Here is a 19,479-nt window from a genome sequence, read left to right as displayed (position 1 = left end):
CCTGTAATCCCAGCTACTCAGGAGGCTGAGGCAGGAGAATCCCTTGAACCCAAGAGGTAGAGCCTGAAGTAAGCTGAGATTGCACCACTGCACTCCAGCCTGGGCTACAGAGTGAGACTCTGTCTCAAAAAAAAACCAAAAAACAAAAAATCACACACACACACAAGGGTGGCATCGGCTCACACTTTGGGAGGCCAAGGCAGGTTCATCACTTGAGGTCAGGACTTCAAGACCAGCCTGGCCAACATGGTGAAACCCCTTCTCTATTAAAAATCCAAAAAGTAGCCAGGCATGATGCTGGGCACCTGTAATCCCAGCACTTTGGGAGGCTGAGGTGGGCAGATCACTTGAGATCAGGAGTTCAAGACCAGCCTGGCTAACATGGAGAAATTCTGTCTCTATTAAAAAATACAAATATTTTGTATTTTTTGTATTAAATACAAAAAATACAGCCAGGCGTGATAGCACAGTAATCCCAGCTACTTGGGAGGTTGAGTCAGGACAATCACTTGAACCTAGGAAGCAGAGGTTGCAGTGAGCCGAGATTACACCACTGCACTGCAGCCTGGGCAACAGAGCAAGACTGTCTAATTAAAAAAAAAAATTAAAAAGCTGTTACCAAGGATACAATGAAGAGATGCATAGGGTGAGGTGTGGGGAAAGGGGCTCAGAGCTTCCCTGCCCTTCTTGGGTGAGCCACCCTCCAGGAACCTCCCCGTGTTCAGCTCTCTGGAAGCTCCCTGAACCGTGTCCTCTTAGGCACTGGATAGTTGTGATGAACAACCAGACAGAAACGTGACTGGACACCAAGGCCATGATCTAACAGACAAAGTGGAGAAACAGAGCAAGGCCTCCAATTCTTCATGCTCTGTGTGTCCCCTTCTTCCAGGGTACATGGCAGGATCTCCTCTGAAGTAGGGGGTATTGTGACCTGCAATCAAAGTAGGTCAGACGACATTCCTTCTTCCAGGGTATGGGGTAGGCCCCTTCTGAAATGGGAGTGTTGTCACCTACTGTCAGACAAGGTATGTCACCAAATTTACTTTTTTTTTTTTTTGGAGACAGAGTCTCGCTCTGTCGCCAGGCTGGAGTGCAGTGGTGAGATCTTGGCTCACTGTAACCTCCTCCTCCTGGCTTCAAGCGATTCTCCTGCCTCAGCCTCCTGAGTAGCTGGGACTACAGGTACGTGCCACCATGCCCAGCTAATTTTTGTATTTTTAGTAGAAATGGGGTTTCATCATGTTGACCAGGATGGGTCTTGACCTCGTGATCCACCCACCTAGCCCTCCCAAAGTGCTGGGATTACAGGCGTGAGCCACTGTGCCTGGCCACAGAACTTTATAGCCAACTCCAAGAAGAAAGGTGAGAAGATTCCTGCCTTGGGGAGAAAAATGGCAGGAGAAAGAGAGGTTGTTTTCCAAGACCTGATTCAGAAATCTTGGCTCACAGCAACCTCTGCATCCCAGGTTCAAGCAATTATTGCACCTCAGCCTCCCGAGTAGCTGAGACTACAGGTGCATACCACCACACCTGGCTAGTTTTTGTATTTTCAGTAGAGATGAGGTTTCACCATATTGCTCAGACTGGTCTTGAACTCTTGGCCTCAAGTGATCCAGCCACCTCAGCCTCCCAAAATGCTGGGATTACAGGCATGAGTCACTGCACTCGGCCGACTTGGTTTTTTTTTTTTTTTTTTTTTTTTGAAACAGAGTCTCGCTCTGTCGCCCAGGCTGGAGTGCAGTGGCGTGATCTCGGCTCACTGCAAGCTCTGCCTTCCAGGTTCAGGCCATTGTCCTGCCTCAGCCTCCAGAGTAGCTGGGACTACAGGCGCCTGCAACCACACCTGGCTAATTTTTTGTATTTTTAGCAGAGACAGGGTTTCACTGTGTTAGCCAGGATGGTCTTGATCTCCTGCCCTCGTGATCCGTCTGCCTCGGCCTCCCAAAGTGCTGGGATTACAGGCGTGAGCCACTGCGCCTGGCAACGACATGGAATTTTTTGTTGAGTGGGAGGGGAAAACAGTCTCATTTTGTCATCCAGGCTGGAGTGCAGTGGCACAACCTTGGCTCACTGCAACCTCCGCCTCCTAGGCTCAAGCTATTCTCTTGCCTGAGCCTCCCAAGTAGCTGGGACTATAGACATCCACCACTATGCCCAGGCTAATTTTTGTTGTTTTTTTTTTTTTTTCTTTTAAGAGACAGGGTTTCACCATGTTGCCTATACTGGTTTCAAACTCCTGGGCTCAAGCGATCCACTCACCTTGGCCTCCCACAGTGCTGGCATTACAGGTGAGTGACACTATGCCCAGCCAGATGGCATGAATTTGAGGGGCATTATTATGACCTGAAGGTCCTTCTGCAGACAGAATCTTATGCTTTAGGGAATAAGAACATTACAAAATTAGAAGGGTTTTTTTTTTTTTTTTGAGACAGTGTCACCCTGTTACCCAGGCTGGAATGCAGTGGCACAATCTCGGCTCACTGCAACCTCCGCCTCCCAGGTTCAAGTGATTCTCCTGCCTCAGCCTCCAGAGTAGCTGGAATTATAGGCAGCTGCCACCACGCCTGGCTAATTTTTCTATTTTTAGTAGAGACGACATTTCACCATGTTGGCAAGGCTGGTCTCGAACTCCTGACCTCGTGATCCACCCACCTTGGCCTCCCAAACTGCTGGGATTACAGGAGTTTTTTTAAAAGCCAGATTTTATTTCTATTTAAAAACAATGCTCAGGAGACTTAGTTCCAAAGAAGAAGATGCCAGGGTTCAATGTACAGCTACAGCGAGGTGCTGGCGATGACTGAGTGAGTCATGGAAGGCTCTGTAGTTCCTTGGAGACTTCCGCTTTTTCTTATCACTCCTAGTCTTAGCCTCGTGGTTTTCTGCAAGTTCTCGTCGACTGTAACCGTACACAGGGCTGTCACTCCAGTGAGGACAACAAAAAAAGCACCTATGGCTATCATTGTTAATCCAATAGAGAAAACCACAGAGTCAGAGGGGTCCTGTAGAACAACAACGAATCCCAGAATCACAGTCGATAATGCTAAGCAGGTGACAAGCAGACATTCAGAGCAAGACAAGCATCGGAACTCCTGTCTTCTGGATAGATTCATCCATGGATAAGTTTGAATAGGTTGGTACATGGTGATTTTTTGCTGCGGTGGTTAAGGGAAGAAAAAGTCTATGAAAGCTCAAATACAAAAAGGGTAAATAGAATCTTTTCTTCTTTTCTGTGAATTGCATCTACTATGCATTCTTTTTCTTTTCTTTTTTTTTTTTTTTAAGATGGAGTCTCACTCTGTTGCCAGGCTGGAGTGCCGTGGCGCGATCTTGGCTCACTTCAAGCTTTGCCTCCCAGGTTCAAGTGATTCACCTGCCTCAGACTCCCTAGTAGCTGGGACTACAGTCGTGCGCCACCACACCCAGCTAATTGTTGTATTTTTAGTAGAGACGGGGTTTCACCATGTTGACCAGGATGGTCTCGATCTCTTGACCTCATGATCCACCTGCCTCGGCCTCCCAAAGTGCTGGGACTACAGGCATGACCCACTGTGCCCAGCCCTTTTTCTTTCTTTTTAAATGAGACAGAGTCTCACTCTGTCGCCCAGGCTGGAGTGCAGTGGTGCAATCTTGGCTCACTGCAACCTCCATCTCCCGGGTTCAAGCAGTTCTGCCTCAGCCTCCCGAGTAGCTGGGATTACAGGTGCCTGCCACCATAGCTGGCTAATTTTTGTATTTTTAGTAGAGACAGGGTTTCACCATGTTGGCCAGGCTGGTCTCGAACTCCTGACCTCAAGTGATATGCCCACCTTGGCCTCCCCAAATGCTGGGTTTACAGGCATAAGCCACCACCCTGGGCCTACTATGCATTTTCAGTCAGAACTCCCTTCACCCTGTCTAATATCCTGAAGGTAATTTAAAGGGCTGGCTTCTAAGAGGTACTCAAATTCCCCTCTGAGGAGACTCTCAGGAGGTCAGAGTTCTTAATGGTTTAAAATACATCTTTTGGCTGGGTGCGGTGGCTCACTCACAAAAATGTTGGTAATCCCAACATTTTTGGAGGCCAAGATGGGGGGACTGCTTCAGCTCAGAAGTTCAAGACCAGCTTGGGCCACATAGTGAGACCCTGCCTCTACTAAAAATTTTAAGAAAACAGGCGGGTGCAGTGGCTCATGCCTGTAATCCCAGCACTTTGGGAGGCCAAGGAGGGCGGATCACAGGGTCAGGAGACAGAGACCATCCTAGCTAACATGGTGAAACCCCATCTCTACTAAAAATACATAAAAATTAGCCAAGCATGGTGGCGGGCTCATGTAGTCCCAGCTACTCGGGAGGCTGAGGCAGGAGAATGGCGTGAACCCGGGAGACGGAGCTTGCAGTGAGCCGAGATCGCACCACTGCACTCCAGCCTGGGTGACAGAGCGATATTCTGTCTCAAAAAAATAATAATAAAATAAAATAAATAAAAAATTTTAACAAAATTATCCAGTTCTGGTAGTACATGCCTGTAGTCCCAGATACTTGGGAAGCTGAAGCAGGAGAATCACTTGAACACAGGAGATGGAGGCTGCAGTGAGCTATGATTACACCACTGTATTCCAGCCAGAGTGACAGGATGAGACCCTGTCTCAAATTTTTAAAGAAAGGAAATAAAAAGACATATCTTTACAGTGTGAAAAGAAAACAAAATCTCAGCCCCAAACTCACTATGCCTAGGGGAAAAGTTAAGCTTGAAAATCGAGTCACACAAACAAAACAAAATCTGCCTTTCCTTTTGTTCCTAAACCATAGCTACAAGATAGAAGGCCACACGCCTCACAATGGGGACTTTCTTACCCTGACAATGTAAATTAATAGCTTATCTTCATAGTTGGAGACAAAAAGAGACTATAAATTGCCCACCCACCCACCGTGAGACCCATGCATATTTGATTTTTTTTTTTTTTTTTTTTTTGAGACAGAGTTTCGCTCTTTTTGCCCAGGCTGGAGTGCAATGGTGCAATCTCAGCTCACCGCGACCTCTGCCTCCCGGGTTCAAGCACTTCTCCTGCCTCAGCCTCCCTAGTAGCTGGGATTACAGGCGCCTGCCACCCTGCCCGGCTAATTTTTTGTATTTTTAGTAGAGACGGGGTTTCACCACGTTGGCCTGGATGGTCTCGATCTCCTGACTTCGTGATCCACCCGCCTCGGCCTCCCAAAGTGCTGGGATTACAGGCGTGAGCCACTGCACCCGGCCGCATATTTGATTTCTATGTTTATGTACAGGTCAAGTACAGATTGCCCAACTTCAAGAAAAATACATGATTGTTCTTCTCCTTCCTTTTCACATGCAAAACGTGGATTGAGTGAGTGCTCAAAGCCTCAGTACAATGCTACCCTATCCTTCCCCATTTTTTCTCTCCACCTTTCCCCTCTTGCCCACTTTTTCCCCTTAAATATTGAAGCTCTCTAAATCCTCTTTGGAAAAAGTGCTGGCTCCAGATCCTCTTGTGGCTTCTGTCTATTTCCTGCGCATGTCCTCAATGTTGGCTAAAATAAACCTCTACAGTGATTGAGACCTTCTGAGACTTCTGGTTTACAAGTGAAATTTCATGAAGCTATCTCAAGACATCCAAAAAGACTACTTCTGAAAATGAATCCTCACACTTGGGAGGCCAAGGCAGGTGGATCGCTTGAGCCCAGGAGTTCAAGACTAGCCTGGGGAACGTGGCAAAACCCTGTCTCTACAAAAAATAAATAAATAAATAAATAAAATAAAATACAAAAAATTAGCCACGCATGGTGGCACGTGCCTGTAGTACCAGATACCCTGGGAGCTGAGGCTTCAGTAAGTCTTGATTGTGCCACTGCACTCCAGCCAGGGAGACAGCAAGGCCTCATCTCAACTCTAAAAAAAAGTCTGGGCACAGTGGCTCACGCCTGTAATCCCAGCACTTTGGGAGGCCAAGGCGAGCGGATCGCCTGAGGTCAGGGGTTCGAGACCAGTCTGGCCAACGTGATGAAACCCTGTCTCTACTAAAAATACTAAAATTAGCCAGGCGCGGTGGCAGGAGCCTGTAATCCCAGCTACTTGGGAGGCTGAGGCAGGAGAATCACTTGAACCCGGGAGGCAGAGGTTGCAGTGAGCCAAGATCGCACCATTGCACTCCAGCCTGGGTGACAAGAATGAGACTTCATCTCAAAAAATAAAAATAAAAATAATAAAAAGAAGAAAATGGCTGGGTGCAGTGGCTCATGCCTGTAATCCCAGCACTTTGGAAGGCCAAGGCAGGTGCATCACCTGAGGTCGGGAGTTCAAGACCAGCCTGAGCAATATTGAGAAACCCCATCTCTACTAAAAATACAAAATTAGCTGGGCGTGGCAGCACATGCCTGTAATCCCAGCTACTTGGGAGGCTGTGGCAGGAGAATTGCTTGAACCCGGGAGGCAGAGGTTGTGGTGAGCCGAGATTGCACCATTGCACTCCAGCTTGGGCAACATGGCAAGACTCTATCTCAAAAAAAAAAAAAAAAAAAATCCCGAAGAAGCAAACACAAACAAGTGACAAGTGATGAAATTCAAGGTCAAAGATTAAGAACATGGACTTGAAGGAGACGGGACAGTCACTAGAAGGAAATGTATTTTCTTTTCCACCAGCATGAGGACCCAGTAGGTACAAAGTTTACCAAGGGAGAAGCTTGGGTGGGGATAGTGATTGCCAAACGCTACCTGCAGCTGTGGTTGCTCTTGCCTTGGGGACAGGAGTTCACTCAAGGTCACTGGTTATTAGAGAACATCAGCTGTGGATTGCAGAACTCCATAGCCACCAACGTAACTCAAGTTCTGGTTGGGATTTTCACTGAGAAATGGTTGTGTGGCATTTTATCCACACATCACAGCCCCTGCGAAAAAGGCTTGGCTTCTAATTAATCGGATTAATAGCCAACTTCCAAATCAATTGTTTTTCTTAACCCACTGGCAAAAGTCATTTACTAAGTGAAAACCTGAGAACATCTACTATTCTATTATCTTTCCTGAAGAGATAAGTGGTAAGAGTAACTCTGCCCAACAAAGTATGAAGTCTTAGGTTTTTCAAGCAGTAAATGAATACTGAATGAAAGCTAAGCATAAAGATAATACATTAATGGCCGGGCGTGGTGGCTGATGCCTGTAATCCCAGCACTTTGGGAGGCCAAGGTGGGCGGATCACCTGAAGTGAGGAGTTTGAGACCATCCTGTCCAACATGGTGAAACCCCATTTCTACTAAAAATACAAAAATAAAAATAGCCAGGCATGGTGGCGCACGCCTGTAGTCCCAGCTACTCGGGAGGCTGAGGCAGGAGAATCGCTTGAACCCGGGAGGCAGAAGTTACAGTGAGCCGAGATCACACCACTGCATTCTAGCTTGGGCAACAAGAGTAAAACTCTGTCTCAAAAAAAATAAAATAAAATAATACTACATTAATATAAAATCATGGGGACAACTGGAATGGAAAAAAAAAATCAAAGAGAAAAAATGGTAAAACCTTGCTTATTTTTTTTTTTTTTTTTGAGATGGAGTCTCGCTCTGTCGCCAGTATGGAGTGCAGTGGTGTGATCTCAGCTCACTGCAGTCTCTACCTCCTGGGTTCAAGTGATTCTCCTGCCTCAACCTCCCAAGTAGCTAGGAGTACAGGCATGTGCCACCACGCCTGGGTAATTTTTGTATTTTTAGTAGAGACAGGGTTTCACCATGTTGGCCAGGATGGTCTTGATCTCTTGACCTCGTGATCTGCCCGCCTCAGCCTTCCAAAGTGCTGAGATTACAGGCGTGAGCCACCGTGCCCAACCGGTTTTTTTGTTTTGTTTTGTTTTTGAGACAGGGTCTTGCTCTGTTCCCCAGGCTGGAGTGCAGTGGTGCAATCTCAGTTCACTGCAACTGCTGCCTCCCAGGCTCAAGTGATCCTCCCACCTCAGCCTCCCAAGTAGCTGGGACTACAGGCGTCTGCCACCACCCATGGCTTATTTTTTTTGTATGTTTTTGTAGAGACGGGGTTTCACCTTGTTGCCCAAGCTGGTCTCAAACTTCTAGGGCCAGGCAATCCTCCTGCCTCGTCCTCCTAAACTGCTGAGATTACAGGTGTGAGCCACCACACCTGGCCGAGGTGTTTTCTTTAAGTGGGTGATGGTGACGATCAACTCCCTTAGGTATTTAGAGTCCAATAGATGTATTTGAGAATGGAATAGTTTTAGTTTCAAAGATCACTATTTACACAATGGCAAGTAATTATGTCTTTGCAACTCTATACACTAAACATTTTAGGTGTCAGGTTAAATACTAGGTGGAACAGAGTTTGTCACAAAATTTTATGGTATGTAGGAACAAAAAAAAAACACTAATGAAAAGAATGAAATACTAATGGTTTTGGCCTTTTAGGCTTGAACTCACCATTAATGGCACCATTTTATTAATTTGCAATTTCATATGATGTTTTAGCCCTAAATTGCTGGTAAGTTTTGTAGCTGAATTTTCTCAGCATTTGTGGCTAACTATGCTGGGTTCTTTAGTTTACTAACAATTTTGTTTCTGATTCCCTAATGTTTAGCCATCCTTACATTCCTCAGATAAGCTCTCCTAAGTTGTTATTATCCTGGTTAAGCAGTACGTGGTGTCTTACATTTATCTTAAGACCAGGTGATAGGAGTTTTTCTGGCGAAGAAAACTACTAGGTTTGAGTATTGAAAACATTGCTTTCGCAGAATGAATTGGGAAGCTATGAATTATAATGGCAACAACTCAAGATTAGTATGCATGATATTATTTTATTTTTCGAGATAGGATCTTGCTTGCTTTGTTATCCAGGCTGGGAGTGCATTGGTGTGGTCTCGGCCCACTGCAACTTCCTTTCCACCTTCCACACTCAAGTGATCCTCCTCCCTCAGCCTCCAGAGTGACTGAGACTAAGCCACCTTGCCCAGCTAATTTTTTTATTTTTAGTAGAGACGGGGTTTGCCATGTTACCCAGGCTGGTCTGAGCTCAGGGGATCCACCCACATCAGCCTTCCAAAGTGCTACGACTATAGACATGAGGCAGCGCACCTGGCCCACAATATTATTAAGTTGAATCTGTCTTTTCTCTTCCAGTTTTTAGGTTTTTGTCTCTTCATCCAGTTTTGGGAACTTATTAGTTCCCATTATCTAGACTTAAGAATGTTGGTATGGGCCGGTCGTGGTGGCTCACGCCTGTAATCCCAACACTTTGGGAGGCCAAGGGATCACGAGGTCAGGAGATCGAGACCATCCTGGCTAACATGGTGAAACCCCGTCTCTACTAAAAACACATAAAAATTAGCCTGGCGTGGTGGCGGGCGCCTGTAATCCCAGCTAGTCGGGAGGCTGAGGCAGGAGAATGGCGTGAACCCGGGAGGCGGAGCTTGCGGTGAGCTGAGATCGCGCCACTGCACTCCAGCCTGGTCGACAGAGTGAGGCTCCGTCTCAAAAAAAAAAAAAAAGAATGTTGGTATGAAATAGGAATAATTCTCTTTGATTTTTTTTTTTAGCTTATCTTTCCTGCCTACGTTATTAAATGGCAAATGTTTGTTTTTTGCCCCTGCTTTGCAGGGGCGTATTGATCTGCCACTTTTTTCAAGAACCAGTTTACGGCCAGGCACAGCAGCTTACACCTATAACCCCAGCACTTTGGGAGGCTGAGGCGGGAGGATCCCTTGAGGTCAGGATTTTGAGATTAGCCTGGGTAGGCCGGACACGGCGGTTCATACCTGTAATCCCAGCACTTTGGGAGGCCGAGGCGGGTGGATCACAAGGTCAGGAGATCGAGACCATCCTGGCTAACACGGTGAAACCCCGTCTCTACTAAAAATACAAAAAATTAGCCGGGCTTGGTGGCGGGCGCCTGTAGTCCCAGCTACTCGGGAGGCTGAGGCAGGAGAATGGCGTGAACCTGGGAGGCAGAGCTTGCAGTGAGCCAAGATCACACCACTGCACTCCAGCCTGGACGACAGAGCAAGACTCTGTCTGAAAAAAAAAAAAAAAAAAAAAAAAAAGAGATCAGCCTGGGCAACATGGTGAGACTGAGACCCCTGTCTCCACTAAAAGTCTAAAAATTTTTTAAAAGCCAAGCACAGTAGCTCACGTCTGTAGTGCTAACCCTTTGGGAGGCCAAGGTGGGTAGATCACTTGAGGTCAAGAGTTCAAAGCCAGGCTGGCCAACATGGTGAAATCCCATCTCCACTAAAAATACAAAAATTAGCCGAGCGTGGTAGCACGCACCTGTAACCCCAGCTACTCAGGAGGCAGTGAGCTGAGATTATGCCACTGCACTTTAGCCTGAGCAACAGAGACCCTGTCTCAAAAAAAAAAAAAAGAGAAAATAAAAAGAAAGAAAAAAAGAGAAATCCAACTGCCTAACAGAAAAATAGTCAAGGGAGATCAACAAGAGACTAGATCTCTGAAGAAATATAAATCATAACTTAATATAAAAAAGATATCCAGCCCGACTAACAATATTTATATTTAAGACAGCCTTTTAAGTGACTTTCAAACACACTTAACAAAAAGCAAGCTGAAAGTTTTATAAAAGAAATGATAGCTTCTCTCACCTGGTACGGCAGGCAACTTTTTAGTCAAAATAAGGTCGGCAATAGTTTTCCCCAAAACAGCCAGATGCCTTCCGTCAAGACAAACCGTCCTTAGATACAAAGATGAGCAACGAACTGCTGTGTTTCTTTTATACGAATTAGGCTCTTGATTGGATAATTGAAATAACACGGATTCTCACAAGCAGAAATTTTCACACATCAGGTTAGATTGTTTTCTTAATTCATCCAATAATGTAACACCTCAGGTCTATAAACGTTGAAGAAATTCACTTCTCACAAGGAGAGACTGGGGGCAAATGCATATAGCAGTTCACTTGAATGTCCCCACATAAAAAAAAAAAAAACAACAACAACAAGAAGAAATAAAAGATCTGTTTTACCCTGGTTGGCTTTCAGTTGACCATTTCATTTGGTTCACCTGCTGAGAATTTGGTAACGATGTTACTGTGAGGCAGGACGACAGGATGACTTCTAGCCACTGTATCCTTCATAGCACTGTTTCCCAGCACTAACTGAGCAGAAGAATCACCTGGCCTCTTGGTCAAAACACAGATTCCTAAGTCCCGCATGTATACAGTAATTCCAGTTAAGCAGGTCTGCAGTGGGACCAGGAGTGTGCATTTTTCAGAAATACCACCTGCCCCCACCAGAGATCTTTAAATATTTTTATCATGCTCTCAATAATAGACATTTCAGAGGGATGAGTTGAAGGAGGGCTGGCATTTGTTCACTACAAAATCATATCATTGAAGGAATCTTGGAAAATATAGATCAGAAGGAAACAAAGGGAGAAAAATAAGCACAGGAGCCAGGCGCAGTGGCTCACGCGTGTAATCCCAGCACTTTGGGAGGCCGAGGCGGGTGGATCACTAGGTCAGGAGATCGAGACCATCCTGGCTAAAATGGTGAAACCCCATCTCTACTAAAAATACAAAAAATTAGCCGGGTGTGGTGGTGGGCGCCTGCAGTCCCACCTACTCGGGAGGCTGAGGCAGGCGAATGGCGTGAACCCGGGAGGCGGAGCTTGCAGTGAGCTGAGAGCTGACATTGCGCCTCTGCACTCCAGCCTGGGCCACCCAGCGAGACTCTGTCTCAAAAAAAAAAAAAAAAAAAAAGAGGAAAAATAAGCACAGGAAAAAAATACTGATACTGTAAAAAAATCGGGGACTGTTGTGGGGTGGGGGGAGGTGGGAGGGATAGCATTAGGAGATATACCTAATGCTAAATGACGAGTTAATGGGTGCAGCACACCAGCATGGCACATGTATACGTATGTAACTAACCTGCACATTGTGCACATGTACCCTAAAACTTAAAGTATAATAAAAAATACTGTAAAAAAATCAAGAGATTAAATATTAACTGTGCTTATGCTTGGAAGTGGAACTATGTGTATTATTATTATTTACAGGTTTTATTTACAGACTAAAGGGTGCAGAAGGCATGAAAATATTTTGTGATACTAATCTCATTTTGGAGATAAAAAATAAGCACTGGCCAGGCACAGTAGCTTATGCCTATAATCCTAGTACGTTGGCAGGCTGAGGTGGGAGGATCACTAGTGGCCGGGAGTTCAAACTGGACAACATAATGAGATACTCAATTTTTTTTTTTTTTAGATGGAATCTCCCTCTATCTCCCCGGCTGGAGTGCAGTGGCACCTTCTCGGCTCACTGCAACCTCCACCTCCTGGGTTCAAGCAATTCTCCTGTCTCAGGCTCCCAAAGTAGCTGGGACTACAAGTGTGCACCACCATGCCCAGCTAATTTTTTTTTTTTTTTTTTTTTTTTGAGATAGAGTTTTGCTCTTGTTGCCCGGGCTGGAGTGCAATGGCGCGATCTCAGCTCACCGCAACCTCCACCTCCCAGGTTCAAGTGATTCTCCTGCCTCAGCCTCCCAAGTAGCTGAGATTATAGGCATGCATTACCACACCCGGCTTATTTTGTATTTTTAGTAGAGACAGGGTTTCTCCGTGTTGGTCAGGCTGGTCACGAACTCCCGACGTCAGCTGATCTGCCAGCCTTGGCCTCCCAAAGTGCTGGGATTACAGGCGTGAGCCACCGCGCCCAGCTAATCAGGCTGATCTTGAACTCCTGACCTCAAGTGATCTGCCCACCTCGGCCTCCCAAAGTGCTGGGGGTACAGGTGTGACCCACTGTGCCTAGTTGCCCAGCCAGTTTTTTAGTTACTTGTAGAGACAAGGGCCTGCTATGTTGCCTAGGCTGTTCTCAAGCTTCTGAATTCAAGTGATCTTCCTGCCTCGATCTCCCGAAGTGCTGGGATTACAGGCATGAGCCACCGTGCCCAGCCCTCTACTAGCTCTTAAGGTCGGCTTGAATGGTCCTTGTTTTGCTGGGTATAGTTAGTTACATTTTATTTTATTTCATTTCTTTTCTTTTTTTTTTTTAGACGGAGTCTTGCTCTGTCGTCCAGGCTGGAGTTTAGTGAGTTCAGTGGCGTGATCTTGGCTCACTGCAACCTCCACCTCCCTGACTCAAGCGATTCTCCCGCCTCAGCCTCCTGAGTAGCTGGGACTACAGGTGTGCACAACCAGGCCCGGCTAATTCTTGTATTTTAGTAGAGATGGGGTTTCGCCATGTTGGCCAGGCTGGTCTCGGACTCCTGACCTCAGGTGATCTCCCCACTTCTGCTTCCCTAAGTACTGGGATTACAGTTGTCAGCCACCACTTCCAGCCACTTTCTTTCGTTTCTGTTTCTGAGGTCCATTGCTCCATTCAGTAGAAAAGGGGCGGCTTGGAGAGGATTTGCCAACCTTCCCATGATTTCTATCACCACGTCCCCCAAAATGCACAAGTATAGCAACTGGTCAGGTGTGGTGGCTCACTCCTGTAATCCCAGCACTGGGAGGCTGAGGCAGGCAGATCGCCTGAGGTCAGGAGTTCTAGACAAGCCTGGCCAACATGGTGAAACCCCGTCTCTACTAAAAATACAAAAATTAGCCGGGCATGGTAGTGTGCGCCTGTAATCCCAGCTACTCAGGAGGCTGAGGCAGGAGAATCACTTGAACCCAGGAGGTGGAGGTTACAGTGAGCCGAGATCACACCATTGTACTCCAGCATGGTTGACAAGAGCAAGACTCCATCTCAAAAAAAAAAAAAAAGAAAAAAGAAAACGACCCAGCTGAGTTATATAAACAGGTGATACTAATCTTTTATTTATTTATTTTTCTTTCCTTTTTTTTTTTTCAGATGGAGTCTCGCTCTGTCACCCAGGCTGAAGTGCAGTGGCACGATCTCGGCTCACTGCAACCTCCGCCTCCTGTGTTCAAGCAATTCTTCTGCCTCAGCCTCCCGAGTAGCTGGGACAACAGGCGCGTGCCACCACACCTGGCTAATTTTTGTGTTTTTACGGGGTTTCACCATATTGGCCAGGATGGTCTCAAACTCCTGACCTTGTGATCCACCTGTCTTGGCCTCCCAAAGTGCTGGGATTACAGGTGTGAGCCACCGTGCCCAGCAGATATTAATCATTTTAAGTGATGGACTGCAATGTTATAATCTGGGGTTAAGTAGAACCACCTAAATAATTTGCCATTTTTTCTCTCCAGGACCACTATACTGAAATGATCCTCATAACCAAAATTTTATTCATGGTCTTCGATCAGTTGCACTAATTTCCCTAGGATCCAAGGGTTGATGAAGGTTTCTCATGGCTCATGGAGTCCAAATTGGGAATCTTGGTATTTGAATATTAATACTATCTGTAGACAAGAAAAATTCGTAACAATTTCAGAAAAAAAAATGTAGGGAGTGCAGAACTTTCAAATATTTAACTAAATGGCAAGCATTCTTCGCTCTTAAATACCCATATATGGAAAATAGAGCAAGGGTTTCTTGGCCAGGTGTTAGGAATAGGATGACACTTAGCAACTTCTTGGTACCCTCATTTTCATATTTTCAAGGAGACTGAAATACAATGTGATCCTTTCTTTTTCTTTTCTTTTCCTTTTTTTTTTTTTTTTTTGAGACGGAGTCTCACTCTGTTGCCCAGGCTGGAGTGCAGTGGCGCGATCTCGGCTCACTGCAACCTCTGCCTTCTGGGTTCAAGCGATTCTCCTGTGTCAGCCTCTCAAGTAGCTGGGATTACAGGCACACACCACTATGCCTGGCAAATTTTTGTATTTTTAGTAGAGATGGGGTTTCACCATATTAGTCAGGCTGATCTCGAACTCCTGACCTCAAGTGATCTGCCCACCTCGGCCTCCCAAAGTGCTGGGAGTACAGGTGTGACCCACTGTGCCTGATTGCCCGGCCAGTATTTTAGTTATTTGTAGAGACAAGGGCTTGCTATGTTGCCTAGGCTGTTCTCAAACTGGGCTCAAGCGATCTTCCTGCCTCGATCTCCCGAAGTGTGGGGATTACAGGCATAAGCCACCATGCCCAGCCCTCTACTACCTCTGCTGCTTGGTCTTGTTTTGCTGGGTACAGTTAGTTACATTTTATTGCATTTCTTTTTTTTTTTTTTTTTTTTGAGATGGAATCTTGCTGTGTCGTCCAGGCTGGAGTTCAGTAGTGCGATCTTGGCTCACTGCAACCTCTGCCTCCCAGACACAAGTGATTCTTCTGCCTCAGCCTCCTGAGTAGCTGGGACTACAGGCATGCACAACCAGGCCTGGCTAATTCTTGTGTTTTTAGTAGAGATGGGGTTTCGCCATGTTGGCCAGGCTGGTCTCGAACTCCTGACCTCAGGTGATCTCCCCACCTCTGCCTCCCTAAGTATTGGGATTACAGGCGTCAGCCACCACCTCCAGCCACTTTCTTTCATTTCTGTTTCTGAGGTCCATTGCTCCATTCAGTAGAAAAGGGGCGGCTTGGAGAAGATTTGCCAGCCTTCTCATGATTTCCATCACCACGTCCCCCAAAAGGCACAATCTAAGTTTAAAAGTGTAGCAACTGGTCAGATGTTGTGGCTCACGCCTGTAATCCCAGCACTGTGGGAGGCTGAGGCGGGCAGATCGCCTGAGGTCGGGAGTTCTAGACAAGCCTAACATGGTGAAACCCCGTCGCTACTAAAAATACAAAAATTAGCCAGGCGTGGTGGTGTGTGCCTGTAATCCCAACTACTCAGGAGGCTGAGGAACGAGAATCGCTTCAACCCAGGAGGCGGAGGTTGCAGTGAGCTGAGATTGCACCACTGTACTCCAGCCTGGGTGACAAGAGCAAGACTCCATCTCAAAAAAAAAAAAAAGAAAAGAAAATAAGAAAATGACCCAGCAGAATTATATAAACAGGAGATATTAATCATTTTAAGTGTTGGACTGCTATGTTATAATCTGGGGTTAAGTAGAACCACCTAAATAATTTGCCATTTTTTCTCTCCAGGACCACTATACTGAAATAATAATCCCCATAAACACATTTTATTCATGGTCTTTGATCAGTTGCACTAATTTCCTTAGGATCCAAGGATTGATGAAGGTTTCTCATGGCTCGTGAAGTCCAAATTGGGAATCTTGGTTTTTGAATATTAATACTATCTGTAGGCAAGAAATACCGCAACAATTTCAGAAAAAAAAATGTAGGGAGTGCAGAACTTTCAAATATTTAACTAAATGGCAAGATTTCTTGGCTCTTAAACACCCGTATACGGAAAGTACAGCAACTTCTTGGTACCCTCATTTTAGTATTTCTCAAGGAGACTGAAATACAATGTGATCATATATATATATATATATATATATATATATATATATATATATATATTTTGAGACGGAGTCTTGCTCTGTCACCCAGCGTGGAGTGCAGTGGCGCGATCTCGGCTCACTGCAAGCTCCACCTCCCAGGTTCACGCCATTCTTCTGCCTCAGCCTCCCGAATAGCTGGGACTACAGGTGCATGCTGCCACGCCCAGCTAATTTTTTGTATTTTTAGTACAGATAGGGTTTCACCGTGTTGGCCAGGATGGTCTCGATCTCCTGATGTCGTGATCCACCCGCCTTGGCCTCTCAAAGTGCTGGGATTACAGGTGTGAGCCACCGCGCCTGGACTTTTTTTTTTTTTTTGAGACGGATCCTGCCTCAGCCTCTTGAGTAGCTGGGATTACAGATGCCCGCTACCATATCAGCTAATTTTTGTATTTTTAGTAGAGACAAGGTTTTGCCATGTTGGCCAGGCTGGTTTCGAACTCCCGACCTCAGGTGATCTGCCCACTTCAGCCTCCCAAAGTGCTGGGATTACAGGCCACCCAGCCCAGCCACAATGTGATGTTTATTATACAGCTGGATTGACTTAAATACATTCATAGCATTTAAAATGAAATTTTAATTATTACGATTCCTAAAAAAACAAACTAAAACTCAATTACTTCCTTCAGAACAAAAATGTTACACTCAAATTTCTCCCATCAGATCTCATTTGGTTCATTAAATCTCCCTGGTGAAGAGGATGGATTCCAGGAACCCAGTGCCAACAATGAAATATCAGCCTCATACTTGGCCCATGAGAACATCATATACCATAGTAGAGATTTCTGGTCCTCCTCTGGTCTCCCCGGGGGAGACTACTATCGGCTCCTAGCACTATCAGCTGGCTAGGAATGTGTATGCAACACTTCTGAAGCCTTGGAAACCTAGTACAGAACGTACCCATCTTACGATGATTCAACTTTATGATTTTTCAACTTTATGATGGTATAAAAGTGATACATAATCAGTACAAACCATATACACACCACCATTGTTTTTCACTTTCAGTACAGTACTCATTACATTTGTCAACACTTTATTATAAGATAGGTTTTATGTTAGATGATAATACCAGCATCTTGCTCAATAAATTGAAGCCAGCTTTTTCAACAGAGAACATTATTAGAATGAAACTAGATGCAAGAACAGGAAGGTAAACACCTGTGTCATGTTCAACAAGACTGAACTACGGGGCAAAGAATCACACAGTGTTGCAAAATCTTGAACTGGCTAGACGATAGGATTACAAAAACCACACAGCTATTGCTGGAAAATTATGTCATGCAGAGAACAGACTGGCACGATTATGTATGTGGGTTTGTCCTACACAAATCAGACCTTTAAGTGAAACAAGTCTATCTAACCATCTTTCCATAAAACCTAGTTTCTATGGAAAACAATCAATTAAGCTAAACCCCCACATTTTAGATGTATATTCATTTATAGAAGCCCGAAAGGACAGTGGGGCTACAAATAATTTTATATTTTAGAGGCTTTCATAATTTAAAAAGTTAACATTACAACTTGTGTTACTAAAATGCAAAAACAGGTTGGGCATAGTGCCTCACGCCTGTAATCTGAACATTTTGGGAGGCTGAGGCAGGAGGACTTGAGCCCAGGAGTTCGAGGCCAGCCTAGGGAACATAGGGAAAACCCATCTTTACGCAAGATGTAAAAATTGGCCAGCTGTGATGGCATGCCCCTGTAGTCTGAGCTACTTGGGAGGCTGAGGTGGGAAGATCGCCTTGAGCCCAGGAGATTGAGGCTGGAGCTATGATGGCACCAGTGCACTCCAGCCTGGGAAACAGAGTAAGACCATCTCCCCCACTGCCCGCTACCCCACCTACCAAAAAAAAAAAAGCAAGAGCAGTCTAGACTCCTCTAACTTCAGGGAGAGCTACGTATATTTTCTTTTTTATTTTTTTTTCAGTTTTTCTCTGCCGCCCAGGCTGGAGTGCAGTGGTGTGATCTCAGCTCACTGCAACCTCCACCTCCCGGGTTAAAGTGATTCTCCTGCTTCAGCCTCCCAAGTAGCTGGGATTACAGGCGCCTCCCACCATGCCTGGCTAGTTTTTGTATTTTTAGTAGAGATGGGGTTTCACCACGTAAGCCAGGCTGGTCTCAGAACTACTGGCCTCAAGTGATCTGCCAGCCTTGGGTGGGATTACAGATGTGAGCCACCACGCCCAGCCTCATTTTTTTTGAGACTGGGCCAGGGAAGGGGCAGCAGGCCAGGGATTGTCTATCTCTGTTGCCCAGGCTGGAGTGCAGGATTGTGATCATGGCCCATTGCAGCCTCTACCTCCCAGGTTCAAGCAATCCTCCTACCTCAGCCTCCCAAGTAGCTGGGACCACAGGCATGTTCCACCACACCCAGCTTATTTTTGGTAGAGATGGGGTTTTGCCATATTGCCCAGGATGGTCTCGAACTCCTGGGCTCAAGCAACCCACCCAGCGTTCCAAAGTGCTGGAATTATGTTGGGAAAAGCTGAGTGCTGGGAGAAGCTGAGGCAGGGCTTGCATTCTGACATAATGTAAAAGAGTCTTGGAACATGTCCGGGGTCAAGGGTCTAAAACCCCTTGTGGTCTTTGGAACACCAAGCTCTGTGCTAAAGGGTGGAAGGCAACCCTGACGCACCATAATCTAAGCCCAGGGCATAAAATCCCTCGTGGCTTGGATAGAATCCAGGGCCTGTGGCTCTGGAATGTGTCTAGACTTGCTGGCTCCTTGCTCTCCCAGGATCGACTGTAACTTGAGTTAGAAGAACTTGCTCTCCATTATCTCAAGTAGCAGAGCAAATGCTAAGCCATCACAGCTGTAAATCACATGCTTAATGCAAGGTGCCCTTTTGACCTCCACATTCTCACCATCTGTTTCTTTGTTGGATTACCAATAAATAGCGTGGGCTCCCAGAGCTCAGAGCCTTCACAGCCTCCATGATTGCGATGGTCCGCTGGTCCTACTTCTCTCTCAAACTGTCTTTTTCTCAATCCTTTGACTCCACCGGACTTCATCACCCCCACGACCTGGTGCTGGGTCTGGTCACCCCAACAGGGTTACAGATGTGAACCACTGCATCTAGCACCCACATTATCTTTGAAAGCAGTTGAGTCTTTTGCATGCAAGAACATTCCTGCACTGCAGTGAATCTGTTAACTTACTACTGCGGATGCATACCAATTCACAACCAGTGAAAG

At 45.8% G+C, this 19,479-nt stretch overlaps 1 long non-coding RNA gene across 1 annotated transcript; it reads right to left on the bottom strand.

Annotated features, from left to right (window-relative positions):
• Positions 1-2,684: 2,684 nt before the first annotated feature.
• On the bottom strand, positions 2,685-11,091 carry LOC129015424 (uncharacterized). Its single transcript, XR_008494583.2, has 4 exons — positions 10,578-11,091; positions 6,664-6,879; positions 4,499-4,620; positions 2,685-3,152 (listed from the first exon to the last, which is right to left on the bottom strand). It is a non-coding gene; the product is annotated as an uncharacterized LOC129015424 (long non-coding RNA).
• Between the last annotated feature and the right edge of the window lie 8,388 nt (positions 11,092-19,479).

Source organism: Pongo pygmaeus, chromosome 18 (genome assembly GCF_028885625.2).
Source record: "Pongo pygmaeus isolate AG05252 chromosome 18, NHGRI_mPonPyg2-v2.0_pri, whole genome shotgun sequence".
Taxonomy (NCBI): domain Eukaryota; kingdom Metazoa; phylum Chordata; class Mammalia; order Primates; family Hominidae; genus Pongo; species Pongo pygmaeus.
Note: the sequence above shows the minus strand (reverse complement) of the source record. Positions and strands in the feature narration are given on the sequence as shown.